General features: G+C 40.5%; 1 long non-coding RNA gene across 3 annotated transcripts in view; it reads right to left on the reverse strand.

The window, feature by feature from the left end:
- Positions 1 to 105: 105 nt before the first annotated feature.
- LOC148224089 (uncharacterized) overlaps positions 106 to 16018 on the reverse strand; it is a 136601-nt gene continuing 120688 nt past the window's right edge. The window contains exons 10-11 of one of the 3 annotated variants that reach the window (XR_015803452.1): positions 4086 to 7441; positions 106 to 3559 (exon numbers count right to left, since the gene is read on the reverse strand). This is a non-coding gene — a long non-coding RNA (uncharacterized LOC148224089). Of the gene's footprint in view, positions 7442 to 16018 lie in introns of all 3 variants that reach the window. The other 2 variants (XR_015803454.1, XR_015803453.1) reach the window with 2 other exon arrangements.

The following is a 16018-nucleotide window of genomic DNA, read 5'->3' on the forward strand; positions in this document are numbered from 1 at the left end:
AGGGAACCGGCCTGCGCTCGCCCAGGGACATCACACTCGGTCAGCCCGGGAGAGGAGCGGGCACGGGGACACGCGGTGCGACAGCCGCGTCACCCGCAGGTGGTGCCAGAGCCGCAGCTCGGTGGGATGGTGCCGGAGTTTGTGTTCCTGGTGTTGCTCCATGGATGTGTGTCTTTACACTGAAATAATTTTCATTTACTGTCTTTCAGCAGCGGGGAGAGCTCCAGCCTTGCTGACAGCTTCGTGGTGCCCGGGTCTCGCTGCTCGCCTCGGTGGTGCTGAAAACATTGCCAACGCTCTAAATGAACACACTTCTGTTTCCACACCTAAAACGTGAAAATCTGTACTTAGGAACTCAATCCCAAATGCCAGGAAGAACATAGCCCGCGGTGAGCAAACCCAACTCCCCATTTTTTGGATATGAGACATAGCAACACATTTATGAAATAAATAATCTGAAGCTTTTGCCATCACTACACAAATTTCACCCTTATAAAAGCAGCTGGAATCCTTGGTAGCTCACAACAGAGAAAGTGGCCCATTTAAATCTACAAATAAACGTGCTTTGTTTAACAGGAGGGAAATGCAAACAAACTCTCGGGTATTCCATCATTAACAGCAAGGAAACAATTAATAAGTAAATATTTGAGTCGCTGTTGCTATGAAATGTCTCCCAGTACACAACATTCCTAGGCTGACCCGTTCAACTTTAACCAGTAGTCATATCGTTTTAATGAATGGATTTCCAATGTCCCTGTTTGCAGGGACACCCAAGAAAAGTGTTCCCACTTTCCTGGACAGCAACCTGTTGTACACTGGCCTTCAGCACTCCAAACTCAGGCACGCAAAACTTTAGGGCTCAGATTCCAAAAGCCAAGTCAGGAAATGAGGTGACATGTCACAAGTCCATTAAACTTCTTGCCTTGTTTTCTCATTCCATGTGTATAAAACCCCATTAAATTAATTTCAAATCCCACAAAATCTTTATTGACTCTGTGCGCAGTCTCAAAACAGCAAAAGGGCTTGAAGTCCATCACTCATCATTGAACTATGCCCCAGTCTGCAATCCGTCTGTAATAAATTCCTTATAAAAAGAGCCAAAGAAATTAAATTTTGTTTATTTGACCAATGATCTAATCTTGGGAATATTTTAATATGGAAAGTACCTTGTGATCCTAAATTATGCCTATTTTCAGATCTTTAAGGGAAAAAGTTTATACGATTTGGAAAGATGCCCAGGACCTACTCCATACACACACTCAAACCAATAATTAATAGAGAGAAAAGCTGGGTGATCCGAGATTTTCTTTCATGAAAATAGCAATCATATGGAGATAGTCTTATATTTCATAAAAATATTTTTGAAAAATACTGTGGATAGATGCATGGGCTTATTATTTTCAAAATAAGATTCCTTAAGATGGGCATTTTTGTCAGAATTCCTGCACATTCCCTGCAAAAGGAGCAATCTGGGTATAATGAAAGCACATGGATGAGACTAATGCAGGTGTGTACCCTCAGTTAGTGGCACCTGATATGTCAATTTGAAAAGGCTAAACATAAAACTTGACTTTGCATGTCCCTGAAAAAAAGCCTGAGTGGGGCAAAACAATTCATTCTTTAATGCTGCTAATTTGTCAGCATTAATGGAAAATATTTCAGTTTCAAAAGCTTGATTTTACAATAACTATTGTGAATAATTCCCTAGAAGAGAAGCAGACTACTAATAAAGCCCTGGCACTACTACCAATTATTGTCCCTGAAAATTATATCTGGAGTTTAAAGTTACAAATATTAAATTACAGATTTATATCTGTCAGAATGTTCTGACACTTTCTAAATGAGTGGTGGTACCTATTTACAAGTTTCTAAAGTGAAACATTTGTAAGAATTAAAATGTAAATTGATTTTTTCTTACTTCTAATGCTCTTGTAAATCCTGCCTAATGAGCCCGAAATAGCACTTCAAACTGGTTTTCAATTGCAATAAACAGCAATGAAAATAATTTATTTTTCTGTCTTGTCTATAAGAGAGTGCTCATAGTGGCTGCAATTTGAGGGTACAACAAATTTAATTGTATCTTTAAAGAGAAGTGGAGGTAAAAATAGACATCATCCTATGTGGCCTCCACAGGTCTCCATCACCTCTCTCCTCCTTCCACAGGGATGAAAAGCTGCATTTTATTTGGGAGAAAGACCAGTTCAATTATGTCTGAGATGAAAGACAGTGAGAACAGAATAGGAGTCTTTCCCACACTCCGTAATTGGGAATCCTACCTCCTACTAGATTACTTTTTAATTGAACCTTCGAGATAATTATGCCATTTAGGTTGTGGAAGCATATTAATAAGTACAGCACAGCATAAACTATTCATAAAAATACTACAGACTGGGGAGCCATAAAAAGAGATGGAATGGAATAACCTAATTAGGAAGTTTATCGTGTCAGTGTAGACAAGGCAATAGGAGATGTTTTGTATGGACAGGTGATGCTCTCTGTCCTAAACATCAGTGATTCTGATACAACAGTGGTGGGGGGTGGACAATAACTTTTACTCTTTCTTTAAAAAAATATAGCATACAATTATTTTAATTTCATGGCTCTGATTGCTGACATAACTACATAAAATCCTTTTGTAAGTTCAGTTTGGGAGAGTAGGGAAACAAGGCAGCAGTTGTTTCAGCAGAAACAGGAATCAGAAAAGGATTAAAACACCATAAGTGAGAAGTGACCTGCAGTAATGAATATAAAATCACAGCAGAGTAGTTTCACAGGTTTGTGGTAAGGTTGAGCCCTGAAGGAAGCTGTGGCCCTGAGTGCTGTGACAGTGCAATAGGGCTATAAACATCCTCTCACTTTTTTCCCCTCTTAATTTATGCAGGGAAAGTCCTGATTGGAATATTTGATTTTTGCCTGCAATTATTAGTGACAACTGCCCAGTCAAGATAAAGCTACAAAGAATCAGTATTTGGCCAGGAAACAGCAGTCAGAGAAACAGCCTGAGGGATGTAAATGGTCACCTGCAGCTTTATCCCAAAAAAGGGGCTGTGTCCTTACACATAGCAGAAACAAATTAAAGGAGGAGGTAGTTGCAGGATTCTTCTCATGGCACAGCAGATGTTACAAGGCTGAGTGCTAAGGCAGTGAGACAGCAGATAAAAATCAGTAAATAAAAGTGCAGCAATGACTCACAAATTTTTATATGAAATGATGGGCTTAAGGTGAAACAATAAGCTTGGGAGTAGGATTTTGGAGTTATTAGAGATAGATAAAAGTATCACCTTAATGCTTAGGACAACAGAATAGTAATTGAAAATTATTAGAGAAGGGGTAAAGAACAAAGCAGAAACTGATTCCCCAGTGTAGCCTCTCACACTCACATTTTGGATGCTCCAGTTTGGTCACTCATCTTTCTTCCATCTGTCCATCCCATACCTCCACCCACCTTCCCCCAAGACAGACTTGGAAAAGGTTCAGAGAAAGAAGATCAAACACCGGGAATAGTTTCCATCTGTGGAGCAGTTACATAGACTGGACCTGCCAGCTGGGAGAAAGGTGTCTGAGGGAAGATAAAATAGTAGGTAAAATGATAAATGCTGGGATAATTGCTCCCTCTTTCTTTCAGCATAAGAGGAAGGGACCCTCAGATGTAGGTAGCAGGAGGCAGGTTCACAGCAAATAATGTGATTTTTTTCAGCACATGAGCTTGTGTTGAAGACCCAGACATCTCAGCCACCAGAGGAGTTACATATTCCAGCCATGCATTCCCACCCAGTGGATCTGGCCTTTCTGCTAGCTCAGCTGTAAACTTTCCATTCAACTGAGATCTATCCCATTTTATATTTGTCCTTGTTATTATAGCACAACATTAGAAAAGGCAGACAGAAGTCAGTTTCTTTGCCTGCATACAGAAGGGCTCATTTAATCTGAATGCATGCCCTTCTGCACTGTGTCCCATTTTCCTGCCTTTGAAGTCCATCCTTTCCAGTCTTTAAAGAGCTTTGGATAAATGAATCCTGTTCCTGCAGTGATCTATTACCAGCACTGTCTGAGAGCTAGAAGGATGAGGAAAATTTGCCACAAACCTGAGGAGAGGTGGAATGAGTGAGAAGGGAATCCAGGAGCTGTGTAGCTCCAGGTAGCACTGACCAGACCACAGCTGTGGAGAGCACCTGCAGCAAGCAAAGCCCAGTTGCTTGGTTCCAGCAGCTTGGAGCATCGTTGTGCACTTGTAACAGTGATCAATCAGCTGACAGGCTGGCACTGCAGGGGCACTCCATCATCTGGAAAAAAAGGGGTATGAGATAAGGGGAATGCCTCGATAGGAATAAACCACAAAAATCCAAAGTAACTGTGCTGCTCCTCTGTGCTGTTCTCAGCAAGACTTGATTCTTCCCTGAGAGTTTTCCATAACCCCTGGTGGGATCAAGGCCTTTCTATATCAGATGCTGTGTTCTCACACCTGAGAGAGTTTCTGACTCAAGAGACTCCCTTAGGAAGAACTCCTAAAGAAAAACCAGGTCCTGTTTCTAAACCAGTCAGCAGGATAACAAGCCTGTCTTGCTAGTTCTAATTTTCTATACAAATATTAATTATACTCTAAATTATTTTTTATATATTGTATAGAAAAAGTAAAAGTTTCATAATCTTTTTTTTCTACTTTTTAATAGTAAGAATAAGCTTCTTCCTGTCAGTACATAAACCCAATAGTGAAAAGAAATCATTCGAGTGCTAGTGTGCTTCAAACAAATATTAATTGTCAAAATGTTAATTCTCAAAACAGTATCTCCCAACTTGGCATCTGACACACTGCAGTTGTACCTGAAAAATGCTGACAAACACATGCTATTCTTTTCTTTAAACCAATTTTGTCAAGGCACTGCCTAATGTAAGAGTTGTGCATAGAGTGCTGTATCAGGAGGCAGAGCTAATTAGGCAGGTAGGTTTTATCAAAGAAGAGAAAGCTTTTAAATCTGCAGCAGAGGGAAGAACCTGACCTACTTTATGTATATCCTGGTGCTTTCATTTCAGGTGTTTTCAGTCTTCTGAATTCCCCATACAGCCAATGTAGGAAGGCTTTGTGTATTTTCATAGTGCTTAATTTAACTGCTTTAACTCAGGTTTCAGCATCTCCCTGTCAAAGAAAAATCATTCCTCACAGCCTTTTAGACAGGAGATGGAAATGAATACCTTCAAACTCAAACTCGAAATCTCTATTCAGAAACACTTTAATATGAAGAAAGAATAGGAAATGATGGCTTCTCCCTCTCTCGTTCTCTACAGCTCCAGCCTGGCTCCCTTTCTGGGAGATAAGCTTCAATGAAAACACTTTATCTGCAGGATTCAGCGCAGAGATAACAAGGTGCACTGTAATGAAGTGACAAAATGCACTGCTGCAATGTGATCCCACTTCTGGTGTCAGGAGGAACGTGGTGCAGGAAGGAGGTGCCCGTTCTGAGCTCAGCTCCAGGGATTTACCACAGCTGTTTCCAGCTCCTGGCACGCCAAGCCCTGGCACCCTCCTTGCCAGCACTTTGTACCCTGATCTCTATATGGAAAAAGTGGACATGCAGTGCAGGAAAAAGCCAGGAAAGATTCCTGCCACATCCTAGTGAGGCCTAAGAGCTGCAGACTACATTGCAGCACAGACCTATATAATCCGGGATGTGCTGTAGCCCCAGTATTTCATTTTGATCCAGATAAGGATTTAATTCAAAGGGGTCACCTCTTCATGGATACTTCAAAACCTGGAAGGCACTGCTGGAATTCAACCCTGTTATCTGTTTGTAATGATCTGAAGACACCTGGATTTAGTGGTGTTTTATTATTATTATTATGGATCACCCACCAGATGGTTTCAATAAAAATTCTTCAGATGATGAATAGCGTATGAATTCCTGACATCACTTTAAAGGTTTGCTTTTCTGAATTTGCATTGTGGAAGGGCTCCCTTGGGCATGTGGTTTTTTGTTGCTGAGTCTCTTCTCCACTTTACAAGACACCTCATCCACAAGCTGCTTTCTGAATAATCACATCTACCTTTGAGGTGTAGACACTTCTGCCAGCACACACAGGCCACTTCCACCACTTTCTACAAACAGAAATTCACTGGAAAATTAATGTAAAGTTTTCCATATGGAGCTAAAAGGGAAATTTGGGGGATTTAGTGGAACAAATGGAAATATTTTTTTCTTCATTCACCCTAATTAAAATTAATATCACTCTGGCTCCAATTAACCCCAGTGACTGTAAGGAAATGAGTAGTTCAAACCAGCAGCTCGCTGAGCTGAGATGCTGCTGCACATATGGTCCGTGTGATCACGGATTGTTCCTGAGAAGAGCCCAGATGGGTTACAGCAAACATGCAACACAGCCAGCCATGCTTTAGCCTCACTTGTTGCTGTTATTAACTTGTTTCTCAGTTTCACTCACTTCTGACTATGATACATTGTCTGTTTTCACCTTCGGCAAAGTCTCTTCAGCTCGACTGTAATTCCTCAGAGCTTTCTTGCAGCCCCTCTTTTAATGACACAAGTTTTACTATACAAAGAAGCCTGACCAAGAACTGTGCATCTTTAAAAGACTTCTCCAAACATATCACACCCTTACTGCAGCAGAGGCATTAATAACCCCTGTCACACCTCACAGTCCTTTGGGAAACTGCACTATCTGCCAGTAAAACTTGTCTTCAGTTATTCCCTAAGTGGTCACTAAGAGTGTTTCACATAAATACATACAACAGGAAACATTCTTCCTGTTCTTTTTTAAACTCAATTTTGAATAGAAATATCTGTTTTGTTGTTTGTATGCTTGATACAAACTGTGGCTGCTGCTCATAAGGTGTGAAATGTTCTCTTTCATCCCTTCCAAATGATAGTAAAACCTAGTGCTCAAGTTACTGTTCCCCTGAGCTTAACCCATCTTAATAAGTTTTAGATGCTTATTTGGTTTCTAAAATTTATCATCCATCTCCTACATCTCTTTTCTTGCTTTAGCATACCCTTTGGAAGACACATGCCCAGAATATATTAAGAAAAATACTTAACAGTGGTGCAAATACAACAGTTCTGTTTGTTGGCAATTCATTTTATGCCTACAGTTCTAATGCTGGTGTAGGGCAGAAATTAAACATGGTATCTGTAGCAGAAGGTTTATTCATGAAGCATCAGAGTATCAGTCTATTGCAAGCCAGCACACTTATGTACCTAAAAAAATACCAGTAGCTTCTTATATTTTTCTATTTGTGGTAAATTGGAGCACTTCATAGATATTTCACACTGCATTGAGTGGAGAGACTGAATCAGAAATTCCACCACTCCTCTAGAGCTCCTCTTCCTTCCAGAAGTGCATTTTAAGCTGAAATAGCAGCTTTGGCCACATATTCTGACAGTGTGTATTTCGTTATTTTCTGTCTTCAAGTGCTGGATCTTTATTATGCTGACTGTAAAACAGGATAAAAAATAGAACTAATCTTAGTTTATATGACACTAATTTAATACAGAGCAATTAAAGCATAGCTAAAATAGAAATGAGCCCTTTAGCCCAAAACTTAATTTCAGCTGAACTCATGTTCTTTCCAACATAACAGGAGGGCCATGCTAATTCTGTAAAAATGAACTTTTTAAGTTACACTTACTTATTAGTAGCATTTTCATTAGGACAAAAAAAAAAAAAAAAAGCCTAAGCTTAAATCTTTGAGCAAAAATTCCCACAGATATATTACTTGCCTAGGAAATTATATTCTTCACTCTTAAAAAGCTCTTCCTTATCAGGATAGTCATCATTCTTTGTGATCTTCCATTTTTTTGTTTTGGTTGTTTTAAACATGCTACTTTTGAGAACCTTTGTCTCTTGATTTCACTGAAATCTGAGTTAAGCAGTTTCTTGGGAGAGGATTTACAAGGCAATAAGTGCTGTGGTTTGTGTTAAATTCAGTGTATGCAACAAAGGTGATGCCATGATCAACATGACAATAGGACACAAAGATCCCATCCCCACAGGTGGGCAGTGAAATCCCAACCTGCAATGAACAAATGTATTGTACACAATAGGTAAATATTTCTAGTACCAAGCCTCATAGTTGCTTCTCTATTCTTTTTTCCCCAATCTCATTAAAAGTGGATTATGGTTTAATATTGCTTTACTGTGTGCACTTTGCCTGCACAGCAGCACAGCAAGACTGTTACTTGAGATTTTGAAACACTTTCACACTAACATAGGTGAAAACGACCCTCAATTCTTGTGGAGGCAGAACAAGAGAAGGAAGAGATGACTACAGAAGCAGGTAAGTATGAAAATGAACCTTGGCTTCCATGGTGGGACTGAAAATTCAAAAAGGGACCAAGGAAGCATGGAAGAAGCAGCCCTAGAAATGCATCTTCAGTTACCAAATGTTATTGCACCAACTTAAGAAATCTTTGCAACAAAATGAGCACTGTCAAAGGAGCTCTGTTTCCCCAGACAAGGGGAATGACTCAAGGGTTCATTTGCAACTGAGGAAAAACCTCCTGTAGTGACCAGTTCTGTGCACTTTATCACCAGCTCTAGGAATTTCCCATAATTATGCTCTGCAGGTAAATTACCATCAACATAACAAACACATGCAGACATTAAACATGAACTGAGAGGCATCTGGGATCTATGAAGAGACAGAAAAAATGTAATGTGATTAGAGTTGCTCTGAAGATAGCTATGAAAGAACTTCCTGTTTGAGAGGATTTTGCCCACATGTCCTCTCAAGAAGAATACCAAACAATAACAGAGATTTCTGCAGGGTCTTTGGACCAAGAGCTTACAGAATAGAAGCGGAATTGATTCAATTCACCCAAGTTTTTTTTTAATATTTTATGAACAAGCCTCAAAGTCAATGCTCTAGTTGGAAGCTGTGCCTCTTGGTAGGGCAGGATGGTGCTGACATTTATGTCACCCCTGGCAAAAGTTGAGAAGACTGTGCCTGATAGACAAGATGCTCATGATCATTCACCCACTGTGATATAATCCAAATCCCTTGGGGCTGGTGCAGGGAGACCTGCTTCACCTCCTGTGTAAGATCCAGATCCAGCTTCTTCCTCCATCTCTTCCCAGCAATCAAATTTGAAGTCTGAGCATGCTCCTGTGGACTGTTGTCTGAGAGCAAATTAATTACAGACACATTGGAAACGTGAGCAAATTAAAATCCTCTTGCTTTATACATTTGTGTCCTCTGGTCTGAATTTCCTGAGAGAAAATGGACAATTAAAACTGCACAGAATTCCTGCAAGGAGCTGTGTGAGAGCTGGCACATGGCTGTGAGGAGGCTGCCAGAAGCTTGTGAAGGAATAATTGAAAGGACTAATAAGGAGTACCACATGCTCACAATTTGGATGTGGCCACAGGCAGCACAGAGCATGTGACCAGGCCAGAAAGGGCCACAGGTGCCAACAGCTCTAGGAACCAAAAGAAGAAATCCCTAAGGAAAGAGTATTGGGGACATGGGCATCACTCAATGAAGGACCTGGACAGATGAGTCCTAGAGGATTTTGCTGCATCTGTGCAAGATATTTCTGCAAATCCAGCTGTGAGTGGCTGGGAACGAATCAGAGATTGCTCCTCTGCCTCAGCCACCACAGTCTGCAGTGCAGTTGTTAAGCTAGAACACTCCAGTTTTGTGGGGTTTGTGCTAAAACAAGGAGTTCTAACTGGCACATAAAGATCTGTATCTTGCTCTGATGGTGTGACAGGGAGTGATGGACTATTTATCTGTGGGCAGCACTGCCAGGAGCTCCTGCCAACTCAGCTTTTAGGATCCCATATGAGCTGAAAAGATGGTCTTGTTAGGGCAGATTCTTTAAGGGAAAGGAATCTTCTTCCAGGTCCTGCCCAGACATACCAGGGCAGTTCACAGCCTGGCCTGGAAAAGATTAATGCTCCTTCCCTCGGGCTTGCATGTTCTTTTATCTTACCATATATCTTGAAACAACACACTTGAAGAAATAAACTCAGTTTAAAAAAGCCAGAGGTGAGATGAGGTATTTACTGTTAGTATGTCCTTTTACTCAGAGAGAAATGGTTAAACTCTTCCCAAAGTATCTGAACACCAAAGACAAAGCTGCTTTTGTGACAGCAAGTTCAGTGAAGGTGTGGGACTCGACTCTTCTGGATACTGCATTCTCTTGTCTGACCTCATAGCCAAGAACTGGGCGTTGGGAGAGCCTAAGCCCTGACTGTAAAGCAGAGGTAAAGCACTGCTTACCCACCATAAAAGGAACAGATCTCAGGCCTGCAGTCTCAGCAAAAGGTGGAAGACATACTAATAAAGTGCTATAAATACAGAAGTGTTTATGGGACATGTTATATAACACATCTCCTCAAGCTTTGTGCCTTCCCCTGTGCTGACAAACACCACGAAACGTTTTATCTCTCTGCCTCTTTATATTAAAGGGAATCTAATTTTAAGAACAGAAACTGGGCCAGTATCTTATGATTTAAAGCTATAAATTAGCATTCATATGAGCAAAGAGTTTGCATCGTGTTCTATTTCCTGTTTCTATCCTACTTTTCCCCCCAAAGAACATTTTTTTCTGTTTGCAGAATAATGCTGGAAGCAGGAGTAATTCCACAATTTCAGAATGCACTTAAGAGATAAAAAAATATATTTTTCACATGTGTTAATTGGAGAATTACACTAAAAGGTTTAAGTAATTTTTATGATGGTTGAGGTAATAGATGGCATCTGCTTTTCTTTGCAAATAAATGTCAAGTAGCAAGCCTACGATCCTAAAAGATGTGAACAGCTGCTAAGCAAAAAGAGGCCAAAATTGCAGTGGAACAAAGTATTTTCTTAATATGTTCTAAGGAAGACAGTCTGGCTTTGCCTGGTTAACATGAGATGATATTAGATCCCCATATAATCCTCAAGTTGAAAGAAAATGCAATTACAGGGAAACCTCATCCCAACTCACGCAGAAGAGTGAACACAGCAATGATGCTGCTGTCTCAAACACATCCAACTTCCATGATAAAAATAAGACAATAACACATATGTTTTGGTTTTGGCCATTTTCTCCAGAAACAGGCGTGTTTTGATAAATAGAATTTCTACCTTTGGGCTTTAAGGACAGTTTGTGTAAATAGTTTGATTTATAGTTGCTGGGTCCTGTGCTGGAAAGGAAGAGAGGGCCAGCCACGTAGGAAGTAGCCGACAAAAAGCCTGTGCTGTGGGAGTGCATCCCTGGAGTACATGCATGGGAGGGAGCCAGCTTTGCAGCACTGTCAGAGGTTCAGCTGGCAGCACACCAGGAACATTTTGCTCCCAGCTCAGAGTGAGTATGGGAAGAGGTTGGAAAATAGAGCACCTTCACAATATGTCATTTTTCATTGTAACGAAAAGCTGTCATGGCTCGAGGGAAGAATGTAGGAAAAAAAAGTGGAGCAGGAAAGAAAGCATATGGAAAACACAGAAGGAGAAAGAGTGTGAAAAGATGGAAGAAAAAACAAGAAAAGGGGGTTAGAGTAGGTGGACAAATTAAAAGAGGATAAATAGGAGAAAAGAAAAAGGAATAGGAAAGGAGAAAAAGATCAAAGACTTTGGAAGTGGAGTGGATCAAAGACTTGGGAAGTGACCATGTCTGGGGCCCAGCAGGCTGCTTGCAGGAGCAAGTCTTTATCTGGTCAGCTCAAAGGCCTGCCTGAGGTCATTTTCACCCACCCGAGCCTTACCTTAGGTTTTGCTGCCCACACGTGTCAGAGTCTCCATACAAGGAGCTCCATGAGGCAGAGGTGTCAGGGCTGGGGCAGGCACTGAGCCAGGAGGGGACACACAGCCATTTGCACCTGTGTTTTACAGCTTATTTCCACTGTGCACAATAGTCCTGCCCTTTCACAGATAGCACAACTGCTAATTTGCACTGTTACTCCCAATCTACTCTGCCTTTGGTTTCCCTGTTTTTCATAGGACTCATCTCTCCATTTCTTCAGTGGATACTTTTTCCTTTCCTTTCCTTTCCTTTCCTTTCCTTTCCTTTCCTTTCCTTTCCTTTCCTTTCCTTTCCTTTCCTTTCCTTTCCTTTCCTTTCCTTTCCTTTCCTTTCCTTTCCTTTCCTTTCCTTTCCTTTCCTTTCCTTTCCTTTCCTTTCCTTTCCTTTCCTTTCCTTTCCTTTCCTTTCCTTTCCTTTCCTTTCCTTTCCTTTCCTTTCCTTTCCTTTCCTTTCCTTTCCTTTCCTTTCCTTTCCTTTCCTTTCCTTTCCTTTCCTTTCCTTTCCTCTTTTATAGCCTAGAATACTCAGGTTTAGAGATGAAAGGAGAGCAGTTCCCCAAGATCTATTGGCAGCACAAGCTTGTCTCTGTCCCCAGGGTGTGGGGAGCACTGGTTCCCAGTACAAGCCCAGTTTAACAGGACAGGCAGGGAAAGCTGAGCAATGCCTGGAGTCTGCCTGAAGCACAGAGCCAGCCAAGGACAAATCCATCTTGTGCTTGCATTCAAGGCTTCAAAATCTGCTTTTGTTTCCACAAGGAATTAAAACAAACTCTTTCAAACATTTCTATGACACAGAATTGTGTTGAAACATCTGTTTTCTAGCTGAAGATATTTTTTATTACTCTCTTAGTTTGGATATGACCAAGGACTCTGTCTAGATCCTTCCAATTAAATATTTTGTTGTGAAAAACCATGGCTGTTTCAACTGACCTTTTCCTTGGGTTACTGCTCAGATGTGATACATACAGAATACCCAGTAAGTGAAAATTCTCTTTGTCTCTACTATGTATTTGCCTACAAATAAACTACCTTACACTCCCTCAATAATGAAAAATGCAAAGAAAGATGCCATTCTTAAACTGTTAACTGAAAAATAATTTGGCTGATGCATGATTAAAGGATACTTCACAAGCTCCTATTTCTTTATTCGAGGAAGAAAGGAAACTTGAAACATATTTCAAGCTCTATTTCACACACAAGGGTTAATTTAATTCTTGGCAATGAAACTGAAAATTATTTCCAATTCAAAGAAAAGCTGAGCTAGGAGAGAAAGAACCAACTTGCAGGAAATGCAGCCTTTTGGGGCAAGACCTGAGCATGTTGTCTTCTGAGCTGCTGAAAACATTCCACATAGGAAAGAAATTCTTGGTACTGGGGTTCCAGCCAGCAGTAAAAATATGGAAAATGGAGGCTCAGTGGGGGTACAAAAATATGTTTCATGCTAATTATTTTTTTCACTTACGTTTCCCCTATAGAAGCTGTATAAAAACCTTTTTTCAAGGGGGCTGTTAAGGCATTTACTGTTAAAACCATCAATATGGATGCACTTATTTTTATCACTTTAGTTTTAGTTCAAGTTAAAAAAAATTATATTTCAGATTTGTACGCTCTCCACATGCAAAGCTGCTACATTATGATGAAAGTTATTTCGAAATATTAAAAATAATTATTGCTAAGGATTAAGAATCTGCAAAGTAGTGAACTGAAGACTCCTGCTTTTTCTTATTGAGGAGCCTGAACTTTAAATTTCCACGGCTGTTTTTCTTATCTCCTCATCTGTGGAAGTCTTTGGAGTCCAGTAGGGATTCTAAGGATAAACACAGTGAACATTTTGTCTTTGCTATTTCCTCAGAAGTAGAGAACATAACTTTAGAGAAAGCGTTACCAACTTCTGTGATCTGTCAAGTCATTTCAACATAAGGAATAAAATTAAACATTTCTCAGAGGAAAACAGATTTCAAGTCCATTAATTTGGACAAACTGTCATTGTGTCTTCTTGATGTCAAATCTCATGTAGGAACTTGATTTCAAGAATGGTCTTTTGTTCAACCTGCACAAGGAGTTGGAGTTTGAGCTGGACAGAAAGAAAATGTTTAAAAGCTTTCCCAATATGTAAATATTATTTTTGTAGCCTATTTCCAAACTCCTATCCATACAGCATTTGCTGATGCTTCACAGCCAAGCTGAGCTCAAACACTGCTGGGCAGTTCCTCCTTGCCCTCATGTAGAGGCATGGAGCCAATGGGAAAGAGGAAGGAAAGCAGCAGGAAAATCAAATACCAGGCTTGCTTCTTCCCTTTCCCTCCATGGCAACTGAGAGCACACAAACACCTCTTAATGCTACCTCCACACATACACCATTCCTAGTGCTTCATCTGGGAAGTGTCACAGCAGCAAACAGCACAAACCAGCATCTCTAAGATATGGTTTTGGAATATTGGAGAGCTCAGGAGCACAAGCCCTTTGCTCAAGTCTTTGCAGAAAGGTTTCAGTGCCAGTCGTGCTGGACTCACAGCACCCTTGCTGGACTTGCAGTGAGATAACCCAAGTGGAGAAGAGAGCCTGGGCTCTGGGCTTTGCATTAGAATCACAGAAGCACTGGGAAGAGTCCCTGCCCCACAGGGCACAGCAGTCACTCACCCAGATCCATTGCTTTCTTCCTGCATGTCCCTGCTGGGACTGCATGGCTGCCACAAGCTTAAATCTCTTGTCTGCCTCACACAACATTCCTGGCAAAATCTTCCTTCTCAGGGAAGAGACAGTGTGATAGGGAGATAGATCAGAGATTGATTTTGGCATCCTAGCCTCAGCTGAGTAAAATGGGAAGGTTTTAAAAAAAACAACAATATAAAAAGCATTTTAATAAAATAGGCAGCATCTCTACAGGTCAAATTTCTACCTAGAGCTCACTTTCAGGAAAAGATTGTTCAGAACAAAAGGCTGTTGTTTCTCACTTGTGTGCACTCCTGCTATTGAAAAAGCCCAAGTCAGAATTTCCAGCCCTGAGTGCCTAAGCTCATAAATGAGAAATCAGGCCCCTATAGCAGATTTCAGGAATTTTCAAGTAACCCCGGGCAGGAGGCAATGACCCCACTGAGAGGCAGGCTGCAGCTGCAGGTGACTCTGCACAAGGCTGCACCTGCACCCACTGCCAGGGCACCCCTGCCCCAAACCTCCTGCTCAGGACAGGACGGTGCCATTTATTTTGGCTGGAAAGGACGGTGAAAAGAGAGAGCCTAAGAGATGTCAGAAATTAATAACTTCTCAGATCAAGGCTCCAACCAGTTCAAAAAGCTTTTCTGCTGACAGTAGGTTGTTTTCAGTGCTAAGAATGAAGTATTTATCTTTATCCTTTGAAGCTGTGCCATTCATACCAATAAAGACACAAGAATCCTGAAAGGGATACTTAGTAAAACAAAATGCCTGTTCAAAATTAATATATTTTTCTGTTTGAAACCACATTGTACACAGAGATCCTTTGGAGCATTTTAAAGACAAAAGCAAGAAAAATAAAGAAAAAAATTTAAAACCATTCTGTTCCTATGCACCAAGCAGTAATAAAAAAAATAGAAAAGTTATGTCAAAGTGAACCACTAAATGGGTATGCTTTGTGCAAATCAAGCCAATACAAATTTCATAAAACTTTCCTTGTTAGAGGTACAAACCATCCACTAAAAGAATAACATTGTCAGGCCATAATATTATCATTTGCACTGCTTCAGCTGAATGTGAAGTTGCCTATTGCATTGAAACAACAATATCAGGTATCACAAGGCTGTGTCCAGCACCATGACAGCACACTCCATGAAGGCACCCTGACTCTGGGAGGTGAAATCTTAATTACAGAGGTACTGCTGAGGTAATATTTTCATCCAAGCATTAGGTTACTGGTGCATTGAAATTATTAAAAGGGCATCTACAAAAGTGAGTATCAGTTTACTATGGTTTCCTAACAAAAATAATAATTAATCCTTGCACACTGTGCTTATATGTGGAAATTTAACATGATCATCCAGGTTTTTACAGGGCATTAAGGAATGGGTTGGTCATTGCAATAATTACTTTGGGGTGTCCTCACCTTTTGCTTAGTATCTGCTAAATAGCAGCATATTAAAATAGTTCAGATTATGGATGTTAAGATCAAGATCAACAAACAAAGCAAAATTCATTATTAAATTCCCACAGTGCTTTTATCATCAAATTTCAGAGTCAACAGACTTGTGAGCATCTGGCAGCTGCACAAATGACAAATCATGACACAAAGCCTTAGCTGATACCACATGA

Source organism: Sturnus vulgaris, chromosome 4, assembly GCF_052056855.1.
Source record: "Sturnus vulgaris isolate bStuVul1 chromosome 4, bStuVul1.hap1, whole genome shotgun sequence".
Lineage (NCBI taxonomy): Eukaryota > Metazoa > Chordata > Aves > Passeriformes > Sturnidae > Sturnus > Sturnus vulgaris.